Genomic DNA, 13722 nt, shown 5'->3' with positions numbered 1-13722 from the left:
TCACTACATTTCATACATTCTTCAACTAAAAAGGGGTGCGCTGGAGGTATAATTAATTAACCAAAGCTACCCACCTATGTCCCGCTGAGCCGAACAGAAGCTTCGGTGACTTAACTGCAGGTGCAGTTGCGTAACTGACATGTGGCCTGTTGGGCCCACGTGTCAGTTAGCCAACTGCACCAGCGGTTAAGTAGAAGCAGCGATATTCTCCAGCAGAACTCCCTGACTCCACGCCGCCGCCAAGAAGCTAACCGGCCGTCAATGGTCAACCCGCCTAGATTGGCTTCAACAGGAGGGTAGCAGCGGTGTCCTTACTTGGACCCGAGAGGCGGCGACCTACCGTGTTCTACTCCTCCTCGTTTTCTGTGTGGTGCGGCCTCGTTGGCAGCGAGGCGGGGCCTCGGCGGAGCCGGCAATGTCCTCTATCTCGTTGCCGGTGGGCGGCGCCTCAGCGGAGCAGTGGAAATCCTCCCCCGCGTTGCCGGCAGGGTAGGGCCTCGGCTGAGCCGGCGATGTCCTCTGCCTCGTTGTTGGCGGGGCGGGGCCTCGGCGGAGCCGGCGGTGTCCTCTGCCTCGTTTTTGGCACCGCGGGGCCATGGCAGAGCCGAGCCTCATCGACGCCAGCGGAGCGGGGACTCGTCAGAGCCGGCATTGTCCTCTGCCTCGTCCTCGGTCTCGCCAAACATCGCCTCACCCGCTTCATCGCCCTCTTTGCTAGCCTCTTTGTAGGCGGCCGCAGCCTCCGCCACCCGCATGCGGTCCCGCCAGCGCTCGAGGCGGCCCTTGCGGGCGGGGCGGTACGAGTCGAGCAGCGCCTCCTGCTCCGCCAGCTCCGCGGTGATCTGCTCCTCCGCCTACAGGTACTCCTGGAGGAGATGGTGGTTGTAGGCGGTGTCGGCCTGCCCCTCCCGGAACTGCTCCTGATGCATCTGCCTCACACTGTCCATATATTGGGCACGGGCCTCGCCGATGGTCATGGTGCAATGCACCAGAGAGGATGGCGCGGAGGAGGAGGTTGGCGTCGGATCGTCGACTACCATGTTCTCCATTGGGACGTCGTCGTCCTCCGGCTGCCTGCCGGCCAGCTGGTCGGCAGCAATGGCTGCCATCTTCTTGTGGTTCGTCGTCCGCCCGGCCCGAAGAGCGCTGGAGCACGAGGAAGCCATGGTGGGCAGTAGTGATGTGGACAGGAGAAAGGGAACGGATGCGGATGACTGCGGGGATGGCCGGCGCAGTAGTTTATATAGCAATGGTGGGCGGGCGGAGGGACGGACGTGTGGCGCCGGAGTAGCCGCCTCGGCAACCACGTATCATTAATGTGGGCGGCAGATGGATGGACGGATGGAACTTGTCTCGTTTGAAGGCGGAGCAATCGCCTGCACCGGGAAGCGGGGCGGGCGGCGATGACTGTTTTGGGCGGAAAGCGCGCGCCGGCGAGGAGATGACTTTACTTGGAGAGGATGACAATGGGGACCCACCAGGTCCATAGCCTCACGTACGCAAGTGCCTCCTTATTTTTTATATAAACTATACTCCCTCCGTCTAGGTGAATAAGTCGTATTAGAAGGTGCATCACCACCTAGGTGCAAGCAGATTGGTGGAAAAGAAGAATATTTCTCTCTTCTAAACACAACATTTAATCACAGCAGTTAAGTGGATGCCTTATTAGCTACCCATGCAGGCCATCGTAATTCATAGCATGCAAAGCGCTTTTATTTCTTGCCTGATAACCGCATGGACGTGTTGCATGCATTGGTCCTTGCTCGAGCAAAAAAAAGGGAGGAAAGGGGTTTCCACGGGAGACAACAAGGCAGAGGTGGAAGCGCTCGCTGGAGTTATTTATTTTGCTTCCCCCTGGTTTCCTGACATCACGGTCCCACACCATTGTCAACCTATGTAGTACTAGTCAATAAACGAGAGAATTGCACAAGAAGCGGCCGATAGCTGGGACCAAGCAGCTCAAGCAGTATTTGTGTTTTTGAGGTGTGAGCACTGCAGAGTTTTTCGATGTTTAGCCCAGATATTAATTTTTCTCCTCTGAACAACAACGAAAACATCGCTGCAGGTATTAACTGGGCGGGCTGTGGCCCGTCTAGCCCAGGCCAGATATCCAGCCCAGATATTAATTTTTTTTCAAGCTGAAAATGGCTAGCCCAGCTATACTTTTTTTAGGAATACCCAGGCAATGTCAAGTTGTTATTCTCCGCCCCGCTGGGCTGCAAATCTTTCCTAGGAGGGATGCATTAGGCTTAACAAGAAAATGGGCTTTAAGAAATAATAAATGGGATGTAATTATAAAAAGTGGGTAGTAACTATAAAAAATGCACCCAACACGTGATTACTTTATAAAATATTATTTTTGGATATTGAAAATTTTAATTTCATTAATTGTTGAGAGCGCAATGTTTAGTTGGATTTTTATGTAATATAAATTTATATTGAAATTGTATTTAATCTGACTAGAAATTTCGGGATAAAAATATTTCGGATCCCATCAAAATGTGGGAAATTTTATTGAATTCTGTTTTGAACGGTTGGTTGAAATGGGTTGTACTTTTAACAAACTATAAATGGGTTGTAGTAAATTCCATTAGAATTCAAAAATGGGCTACACATTCTTACAAATCTCAAATGGGCTATAAGTTCTCTGCCACACACTTCTGGCCTTACTAAGTTGACGCGTCCCCTAAAAAAACAGAGTTGACGCGTATGCAAGGATTTGTCAACTTATAGTCAACACACGGTTCTAGCAGCAGTGGCCGTTGGATGTCCATCCAACAGATGTCGTGCTTCTTCTTCAATCTCGGATATTCTAGCTTCACCCGCCCAAAAAATGATTCCTCCCCCTGACATCTGGGGCGCACCGTTTCGGAAGCTGACCTGTGGGCCTACTAAGTTGACGTACCAAGCGCTTTGTCAACTTAGTCAATATAAACGACTCTAGCTACAGTGACCGTACGATGTCCATCCAACGGCCATAGTGCTTCTTCAACCTCTGGTCTTCTTGCTCTAGTCGCCCAAAGCAGCGCCGGTCGTGCCGCCTGCTCTTGCCTCCTGTGGCCGGCTGTGCCGCCATGGAGGCCTCACCGCCCCCTACTATTCCCACCGCTGGTTAGGCCCTGCGGCGACGGCAGCCTCACACCGCAGCCGAACGAGTGAACCCTCATACTCCTCTCCGCGTGGGTATCCACTGCCGCGTCTTCACCGGCTCCACGCCGTCCCCTTCCTAGGCCTCACCGTCGTCCATCGCCCTGGTGCTCTCGGCGCGGCGTGGTCAACGTGGAAGGAACAACTTCCATCGGACGTGGACTGTACGTGGAGAGGCTGACAGCTGGGTCCACGGCGGCAGCAAGGAAGTGCCTCCTTATTACACGGAAAATAATGATTCCTCCACCTGACAGCAGGGACCCACCGGACGGGCCACCAGTATTTTGCGAAAAAAATCGTTTCCCCCTGACTGCTGGGACCCACCGGACGGGCCACCGTATTTCGCAAAAAAAACATTCCCCCGCTGTCAGCTCGGACCCACCGGAAGTGCCTCCTTATTACGCACAAAAAAATGAATACTCCCCCGGCTAGCTGGGACCCACCTTGCTGGGAGGCTGACTTGTGGGCCCACTAAGTTGACGGGGACGAAGGGCTTTGTCAACTTAGTCAATATGAACGATTCTAGCTCCAATGACCGTACGATGTCCATCCAACGGCCGTAGTGCTTCTTCAACCTCTGGTCTTCTTGCTCCAGCCGCCCAAAGCAGTGTCGGTCGTGACGCATGCTCCTGCCTCCCGTGGCCGGCTGTGCTGTCGCAGAGGCCTCACCGCCCCTTACTATTCCCACCGCTGTCCAGGCCCTACGGCGACGGCAGCCTCACACCGCAGCCGAACCAGTGAACCCTCGTAGTCCTCTCCGTGCGGGCTTCCACTGCCGCGTCGTCCCCTTCCTAGGCCTCGCCGTCGTCCACCGCCGTGGTGCTCTCCGTGCGGCGTGGTCAACATGGTCAAGGAACGACTTCCAACGGAAGAGTACTGTACGTGGAAAGGCTGACAGCTGGGTCCACAGCCACAGCACAGATTTTTTGTGATTTGCCAAGTAAGTCGCTTTGTCAGGCCTGTTGGGCTGCAAATCTTTCATGACGAGGAGAGCTTTCATTCGGCTGGCCGAGAAAATGGCCCATCAGTAATGAGAAATGGGTTGTACATTTTTAAAACACATCAAACCGATAATTAGTTTCAAATATCTTTTTTCATTTCAAGATTTTAAATTACATTAATTTTTATGCGTGGAGAATTTGTTGGATTTTATATTGATATACATTTATTTTTAAAATCAGTTTGAATGTGACTCAAAATTTCGGGATTAAAAACAGTTCGGACCGCACCGAAATATGCAAAATTTCATATAATTTTTTAATCGTTGCCACAATATGGGCTGTAATGCTAACAAAAAGAATATGGGCTCCAAAAAAACCTTAAGAATTAGCAAATGGGCTGTAAATTATTAGAAATAATGGCAGATGGGATGTATCATGTTTTCCACAGATTTGAGGCTTTCCTAAAAAAAGGTTGGCACACAAGCACTGACTGTTGGTTGTCCATCCAACGGCTGTCGTGCTTCTTCAATCTCTGCTCTTCCTGCTCCAGCCGCTCAAACAAGCGCCGGCGGGACTGCCTGCTCCCTCCTCCTCGCGGCCGGCTATGCTGTCGCGCAGGCCTCACCGCCCGACCGTACTCCCATCGCTGGCCTAGCCATCCCTCTACTCACCCACACCTGCTGTTATTCTTCGACGACGGCAGACGAACCAGTAAACCCTCGTACAGTCGTACTCCCCTCCGCGTGGGAAACAACTGTCGAGTCTTCACTGCCTCTGTGTCGTCCCCTTCCTAGGCCTCGCTGTCATCCACCGCCCTGGTGCTCTTGGCGCGGCGTGGTCAACGTGGTCAAGGAACGACTTCCATCGGATGTGTACTGTACGTGGAGAGGCTGACAGTTGGGTCCACGGCCGCAGCAAGGAAGTGCCTCCTTATTACGCGGAAAATAATGATGCCTCCACCTAACAGCTGGGACCCACCGGACGGGCCACTGTATTTCGTGAAAAAAATGTTTCCCCCTGACTGTTGGGACCCACCAGCTACATCTTCGCACGCAAGGAAGTGCGTCCGGGCAAAAAACGATTTGCCCCCTGACTGCTGGGACCCACCAGGTACATCTTGTAGGCAAGGAAGTTCTTGACAGTCGGGACCCACCTGGTCGAAGCGTACGTAGCATTGTCATTCTGGTCGCAAACGTGTACGTACATACGGGTCGATGTAGATGCGCGCACGTGTCGTAGTAGAGGCACGCACGTGGCGTAGTAGAGGCGCGCACGTAGCATGTACACGTATGTACAGCGGCCAGGGTGCAAGAAATAAAATACGGCCACGTATGTGTACATACGGGCGGGGTCTCGAACGCCTACTCGGGCATACGTACGGCCAGGGCTCGTGTACATTGCTGGGTCGGAACGGAGAAACTGCGTCGTCGTCGTGTTCATGGGGAGGCAACGGAATACGTCGTGTTCATGGGGAGGCAACGGAACGCGTGGGAGCCAACCGGTTGGGTCGGAACGGAATGCGTGGTCGTGTTCATCGGGAGGGCTTGGACGGAACAGGCGATGGAAACGAGGCTTGGCGTACCGCACAACGGAGGAAACGGACCTCCTACGTTCGGAACGGGGTCCTGTTGATCGGGAGGGGTCTGGCGTACTGCAAAACAGAGGAAACGGACCTCCTACAGTCGAAACAGGGTCCTGTTGATCGGGAGGGGTGTGGCGTACCGCAAAACGGACGAAACGGACCTCCTACGGTCGAAACGGGGGTCCTGTTCATTGGGAGGGGTGTGGCGTACCGCAAAACGGGACTCCATGAGATACTATTCATCTCCACTGTCGACCCCCTCCAGCCTCCACGAGCTATTGTTCATCCACCGTCGACCTCCTCCAGCCTCCACCTGCGACTGTTCATCCACGGGCTCCTGTTCATCCAGCCTCCACCGCGCGCTACTCCACCAGCTACTATTCAACCAGCCCTCTCCACGGCTCCTGTTTAACCACCCCTCCACGGGCTACTGTTCATCCTTCCCTCCACCGTCTACTGTTCATCCTGCCCTCCACGGGGTGGTCCTGTTCATCCAGCCTCCACGGGGTCCTGTTCATCCAGCCCCAACCGGCTCGATCGATCGGGATCCTGTTCATCCAGAGGCAACACCATGGGGTCCTGTTCATCCACCCCCACCGGGAACTGTTCATCCAACCCCCCCCCCCCCACAACGCTCACTGTTCATCCAAAGGCAGCATCGATCGGCTTCAGTTAGCAGCAGCAGCAAAGGAATCGCTCGATCGGGTTCAGTTAACAGCCATCGATCGATCGCTCGGGTTCAGTAACGCGTAGCCTGCAGTGCAATCGCTCGGCTTCATTTAGAGCCCAACGCCTCGCTCGGGTTTAGTTAGAGCCAACGCCTCGCACACACGCGCGTACGTGTATGAGAGAAACGCGCACCGCTCGGCCCCCGACCTCCCACCGTAACCGGGAACTCCCCGAAATTTTCCTCGCCCTCGCTTCTACCATGGTTTTTTCCGTCATGGACGGCCCAAAGAATTTCATGCAGCTGCGTCTCCGGCCCGCCCAGGACGAAAAGCTCATTTTCTGTCATGATTTTTTGTCATAGAAGTAGGAGCCCACCACATCTATGATGATACCGGGTTTTGTCACAATTATCGTCATAGAAGTGTCATATGTATGACAAAAAAAAATTCGTTCGGCCCAAAATGTCACGGATGTGTCTTTTTTGTAGTGCAAGTTCTTTTCCATAAGCATGTATGACTATATTCGGAATACATGCCTACATTATATCAATGAACTGGAGCTAGTTCTATGTCACCCTAGGTTATGACTGTTACATGATGAACCGCATCCGGCATAATTCTCTATCACCGATCCATTGCCTACGAGCTTTCCATATATTGTTCTTCGCTTATTTACTTTTCCGTTGCTATTACTATCATCACTACAAAATACCAAAAACATTACTTTTACTACGGTTACCTTTTGCTACCATTATCACTACTATCATATTACTTTGCTACTAAACACTTTGCTGCAGATATTAAGTTTCCAGGTGTGGTTGAATTGACAACTCAGCTGCTAATACTTGATAATATTCTTTGGCTCCCCTTGTGTCGAATCAACAAATTTGGGTTGAATACTCCACCCTCAAAAACTGTTGCGATCCCCTATACTTGTGGGTTATCATTCTCCTTCTTCCTGGATTTCACAATGATATCATCCACATAAGCATGAACATTGCTCCCAATTTGGTTGTGGAGGCAATTCTGAACACAACGCTGAGAAGTCGCCTAGGCACTCTTGAGGCCAAAAGGGATAGACATGTAGCAGAAGGCTCCAAAAGGAGTGATAAAGGCTGTCTTTTCCTGGTCCTTAACTGCCATCTTGATCTGATGAGAACCAAAATAAGCATCTAAAAACTCAAATGGTCGCAACCCGCCGTAGCATCAATGATCTGATCAATATGAGGGAGAGCAAAAGGATCAGCCGGACGGGCCTTGTTAAGGTCTGTATAATCCACACACATGTGCCAAGTGCCATTTTTCTTAAGTACCAGCACCGGGTTAGCCAAACATTCAGGATGAAAAACTTTGATAATATACCCAGCCGCTAAGAGCCGGGCCACTTCTTCACCAATGGCATTGCGCCTCTCCTCATTAAAATGACGAAGGAATTGCTTGACCGGCTTAAACTTTGGATCAACATTAAGAGTGTGCTCAGCAACTTCCTTGGATACACCTGGCATGTCTGAAGGCTTCCATGCAAAGATATACCGGTTCTCAAGGATGAACTCGATGAGTGCGCTTTCCTATTTCGGATCCATATTGGCACTGATACTGAACTATTTGGATGAGTCGCGAGGAAGAAAATCAACTTGTTTGGTATCATCTGCCGACTTAAACTTCAACAAGGGGTCATGCTTCGTGGTTGGCTTTTTAAGCGGGTCATATCCGTTGGGTCAACATTATCCTTATAGAATTTCAACTCTTCTATTGCACAAACAGACTCAGCATAAGCAGCATCGCCCTCTTCACACTCCAAAGCTATCTTCTTGTCACCATGCACCGTGATGGTACCCTTACGACCTGACATTTTAAGCTGCAGATAAACATAGCAAGGTCATGCCATAAACTTAGCATAAGTCAGTCGTCCAAACAAGGCGTGATAAGGGCTCTTGATCTTGACCACTTCAAAAGTCAATGTTTCGGCCCTGTAGTCATGATCATTGCCAAAAGCGACCTCCAAGGCTATCTTACCCACCAGATATGCCGACTTACCAGGCACCACCCCATGAAAAATAGTAGAAGATGGCTTAAGATCTTTGTCAGTCAAATTCATACGATGAAAAGTATCATAGGAAAGGATATTGATACTACTGCCTCCATCCATAAGCACCTTCGTGAACTTGTATCCTCCAACCTGAGGTGCAACGACCAAAGCCAGCTGACCTGGATTGTCGACCCGGGGCGGGTGATCCTCGCGGCTCGAGACAATAGGCTGCTCTGACCATCACAAATATCGAGGGGCTGCCAGCTCAACCGCGTTTACCGCTCATTTATGAATCTTCTGGTCTCGCTTACACAAGCTCATGGTAAACACATGATATTGACCACTATTTAGCTACTTTGGATTACTCTGATAGCCGGACTACTACTACTGATTTCCTTGATTAGATTGCTGATTAAAATTGCCTTGATTGCCTTGGCCCTAAAAACCAGAGTATGAGCCGCCGCCTCCAAAACCAGGCCCATGAGAGCCGGATCCTGACCCGCTATGCGGGCCATGATTGTTCTAGAAAAACCCGGAATTTCTATACTCCCTCATGATGAAGCAATCTTTCCATAGATGATTGGCTGGCTTCTCTTGCGAACCGTGCTTTGGGCAAGGCTGATTCACCCAAGACTCCATGGGTGTTAGAATCATCACAATGTAATCTAGATTATTGACTCTAGTGCAAGTGGGAGACTGAAGGAAATATGCCCTAGAGGCAATAATAAAGTTGTTATTTATATTTCCTTATATCATGATAAATGTTTATTATTCATGCTAGAATTGTACTAACTGGAAACTTAGTACATGTGTGAATACATAAACAAACAGAGTGTCACTAGTATGCCTCTACTTGACTAGCTCGTTAATCAAAGATGGTTAAGTTTCCTAGCCATGGACAAAGAGTTGTCATTTTATAAACGGGATCACATCATTAGAGAATGATGTGATTGACTTGACCCATCCGTTAGCTTAGCACGATGATCGTTTAGTTTACTGCTATTGCTTTCTCCATAACTTATACATGTTCCTATGACTATGAGATTATGCAACTCCCGAATACTGGAGGAACACTTAGTGTGCTATCAAACGTCACAACGTAGCTGGGTGACTATAAAGATGCTCTACAGGTGTCTTCGATGGTGTTTGTTGAGTTGGCATAGATCGAGATTAGGATTTGTCACTCCGTATATCGGAGAGGTATCTCTGGGCCCTCTCAGTAATGCACATCACTATAAGCCTTGCAAGCAATGTGGATAATGGGTTAGTTACAGGATGTTGCATTACGGAATGAGTAAAGAGACTTGCCGGTAACGATATTGAACTAGGTATTGAGATACCGACGATCGAATCTCGGGCAAGTAACATACCGATGACAAAGGGAACAACATATGTTGTTATGTGGTTCGACTGATAAAGATCTTCGTAGAATATGTAGGAGACAATATGGGCATCCAGGTTCCGCTATTGGTCATTGACCAGAGAGGTGTCTCGGTCATGTCTACATAGTTCTCGAACCCGTAGGGTCCGCACGCTTAACGTTCGTTGATGATATAGTACTATGGGCCAGTTCTTTTGGGCGATTCTACCAGAATCGTCCCTCTCCCCAGCTTCTCCCAGAATCACCACTCCATATGTTTTTTACAATCCTAGCTAATTAGACCTTAACTAGGTAGGATTGTAAAAAAATATAAAGTGGCGATTCTGGGAGAAGCTGGGGAGGGGGGCGATTCTGAGAGAATCGCTGAAAAGAACTGGCCCTATATGAGTTATGTATGTTGGTGACTGAATGTTGTTCGGAGTCCCGGATGAGATCACGAACATGACGAGGAACTCCGGAATGGTCCGAAGATAAAGATTGATATATGGGGTAATAGTGTTTGGTCTCCGGAAGGGTTCCGGAATTCACCGGAAGGGGTTCCGGATGTTTCCCGAAATGTTTGGGTACGAGAACACTTTATTTGGGCCAAAGGGGAAAGCCCACAAGGTTTTTGGAAAGAGCAAAAGGAATTTTTGCAGAGTCCAGGGGCCAGACGCCAGGGTCCCCCGCGTCTGGGTCCAGACGCCGGGAACCCTAGCGTCTGGTCCTGGAGTCCGAGAAGGCTCTTGCCTTTCGGGTCAAACCGACTTTGTGTAGTATTTTACTCCAAGTTTCGACCCCAAGGCTCAACATATAAATAAAGGGGTAGGGCTAGCACCCAAGACACATCAAGAAACACCAAGCCGTGTGCCAGCAACCCCGTCCCCTCTAGTTTATCCTCCGTCATAGTTTTCGTAGTGCTTAGGCGAAGCCCTGCGGAGATTGTTCTTCACCAACACCGTCATCACATCGTCGTGCTTCCAGAACTCATCTACTACTTCGCCCCTCTTGCTGGATCAAGAAGGCGTGGACGTCATCGAGCTAAACGTGTGCTAAACGCGGAGGTGCCGTATGTTTGGTACTTGATCAGGACGGATCGTGAAGGTGTACGACTACATAAACCGCGTTGATAAACGCTTCCGCTTTCGGTCTACGAGGGTACGTAGACACACTCTCCCCTCTCGTTGCAATGCATCACCATGATAGATCTTGCGTGTGCGTAGGAATTTTTTTTGAAATTACTGCGTTCCCCAACAGTGGCATCCGAGCCAGGTCTATGCGTATATGTTATATGCACGAGTAGAACACAAAGGAGTTGTGGGCGTGGGTATATACATATTGCTTGCCATCACTAGTTGATTCTTGATTCAGCGGTATTGTTGGATGAAGCGGCTCAGACCGACATTACGCGTACGCTTACGCGAGACTGGTTCTACCGACGTGCTTCGCACACAGGTGGCTGGTGGGTGTCAGTTTCTCCAACTTTAGTTGAATCGGATTCAATGAACAGGGTTCTTTCTGAAGATCAAAAATAAATCACTATACCGCATTGTGGTTTTTGATGCGTAGGTAAGAACGGTTCTTGCTCAGCCCGTAGCAGCCACGTAAAACTTGCAACAACAAAGTAGAGGACGTCTAACTTGTTTTTGCAGGGCATGTTGTGATGTGATATGGTCAAGACATGATGCTAAATTTTATTGTATGAGATGATCATGTTTTGTAACAGAGTTATCGACAACTGGTAGGAGCCATATGGTTGTCGCTTTATTGTATGAAATGCAATCGCCATGTAATTGCTTTACTTTATCACTAAGCGGTAGCGATAGTCGTAGAAGCAATAGTTGGCGAGATGACAACGATGCTTCGATGGAGATCAAGGTGTCAAGCCGGTGACGATGGTGATCATGATGGTGCTTTGGAGATGGAGATCAAAGGCACAAGATGATGATGGCCATATCATATCACTTATATTGATTGCATGTGATGTTTATCCTTTATGCATCTTATTTTGCTTAGTTCGGCGACAGCATTATAAGATGACCTCTCACTAAATTTCAAGGTATAAGTTTTCTCCCTGAGTATGCACCGTTGCTACAGTTCATCGTGCCGAGACACCACGTGATGATCGGGTGAGATAAGCTCTACGTTCACATACAACGGGTGCAAGCCAGTTTTGCACACACAGAATACTCGGGTTAAACTTGACGAGCCTAGCATATGCAGATATGGACTCGGAACACTAAGATCGAAAGGTCGAGCGTGAATCATATAGAAGATATGATCAACATAGTGATGTTCACCATTGAAACTCCTCCATCTCACGTGATGATCGGACATGGTTTAGTTGATATGGATCATGTGATCACTTAGATGATTAGAGATATGTCTATCTAAGTGTGAGTTCTTAAGTAATTTTATTAATTGAACTTTAATTTATCATGAACTTAGTACCTGATAGTATTTTTCATATCTATGTTGTTGTAGATAGATGGCCCGTGCTGTTGTTCCATTGGATTTTAATGCGTTCATAGAGAAAGCTAAGTTGAAAGATGATGGTAACAACTACAGGGAATGGGTCCATAACTTGAGGATTATACTCATTGTTGCATAGAAGAAATACATCCTGGAAGCACCGCTAGGTGACAAACCCGCTGCAGGAGCAACACTAGATGTTATGAACACCTGGCAGAGCAAAGCTGGTGACTACTCGATAGTTCAGTGTGCCATGCTTTACGGCTTAGAACTGGGACTTCAACGATGTTTTGAACGTCATGGAGCATATGAGATGTTCCAGGAGTTGAAGTTAATATTTCAAGCAAATGCCTGGATTGAGAGATATGAAGTCTCCAATAAGTTCTACAGCTGCAAAACGGAGGAGAATAGTTCTGTCAGTGAACATATACTCAGAATGTCTGGGTACCACAACCACTTGACTCAGCTGGGAGTTAATCTTCTTGATGATAGTGTCATTGACAGAGTTCTTCAATCACTGCCACCAAGATACAAGAGCTTCGTGATGAACTATAATATGCAAGGGATGGATCAGACGATTCCCGATCTCTTCGCAATGCTAAAGGCTGCGGAGGTAGAAATCAAGAAGGAGCATCAAGTGTTGATGGTCAACAAGACCACCAATTTCAAGAAAAAGGGTAACGGGAAGAAGGGGGACTTCAAGAAGAATGGCAAGCAAGTTGCTGCTCAAGTGAAGAAGCCCAAGTCTGGACCTAAGTCTGAGACTAAGTGCTTCTACTGTAAAGGGACTGTTCACTAGAAGCGGAACTGCCCCAAGTATTTGGCGGAGAAGAAGGATGGCAAAGTGAAAGGTATATTTGATATACATGTTATTGATGTGTACCTTACTAATGCTCGCAGTAGCGCCTGGGTATTTGATACTGGTTCAGTTGCTATTATTTGCAGCTCAAAACAGGGGCTACAGATTAAGCGAAGATTGGCTAAGGACGAGGTGACGATGCGCGTGGGAAATGGTTCCAAAGTCGATGTGATCACCGTCGGCACGCTACCTCTACATCTACCTTCGGGATTAGTATTAGACCTAAATAATTGTTATTTGGTGCCAGCTACCTGTGTCAAAACCGGCGGATTTCGGGTAGGGGGTCCCGAACTGTGCATCAAGGCCGGATGTTAACAGGAGACAAGGGACACTATGTTTTTTACCCAGGTTCGGGCCCTCTCGATGGAGGTAATACCCTACTCCTGCTTGATTAATATTGATGATATGGGTAGTACAAGAGTAGATCTACCACGAGATCAAGGAGGCTAAACCCTAGAAGCTAGCCTATGGTATGATTGTTGTGTATGGAGTTGATTGCCTACGGACTACAACCCTCCGGTTTATATAGACACCGGATAGGGTTAGGGTTACATAGAGTCGGTTACAATGGTAGGAGATCTTGAATATCCGCATCGCCAAGCTTGCCTTCCACGCCAAGGAAAGTCCCATCCGGACACGGGACGAAGTCTTCAATCTTGTATCT

This window comes from Triticum urartu, chromosome 2A (assembly GCF_056163025.1).
Source record: "Triticum urartu cultivar PI428250 chromosome 2A, HENAU_Tu73, whole genome shotgun sequence".
NCBI lineage: Eukaryota > Viridiplantae > Streptophyta > Magnoliopsida > Poales > Poaceae > Triticum > Triticum urartu.
The sequence above is the reverse complement of the archived record's forward strand: the minus strand, read 5'-3'. Positions refer to the sequence as shown.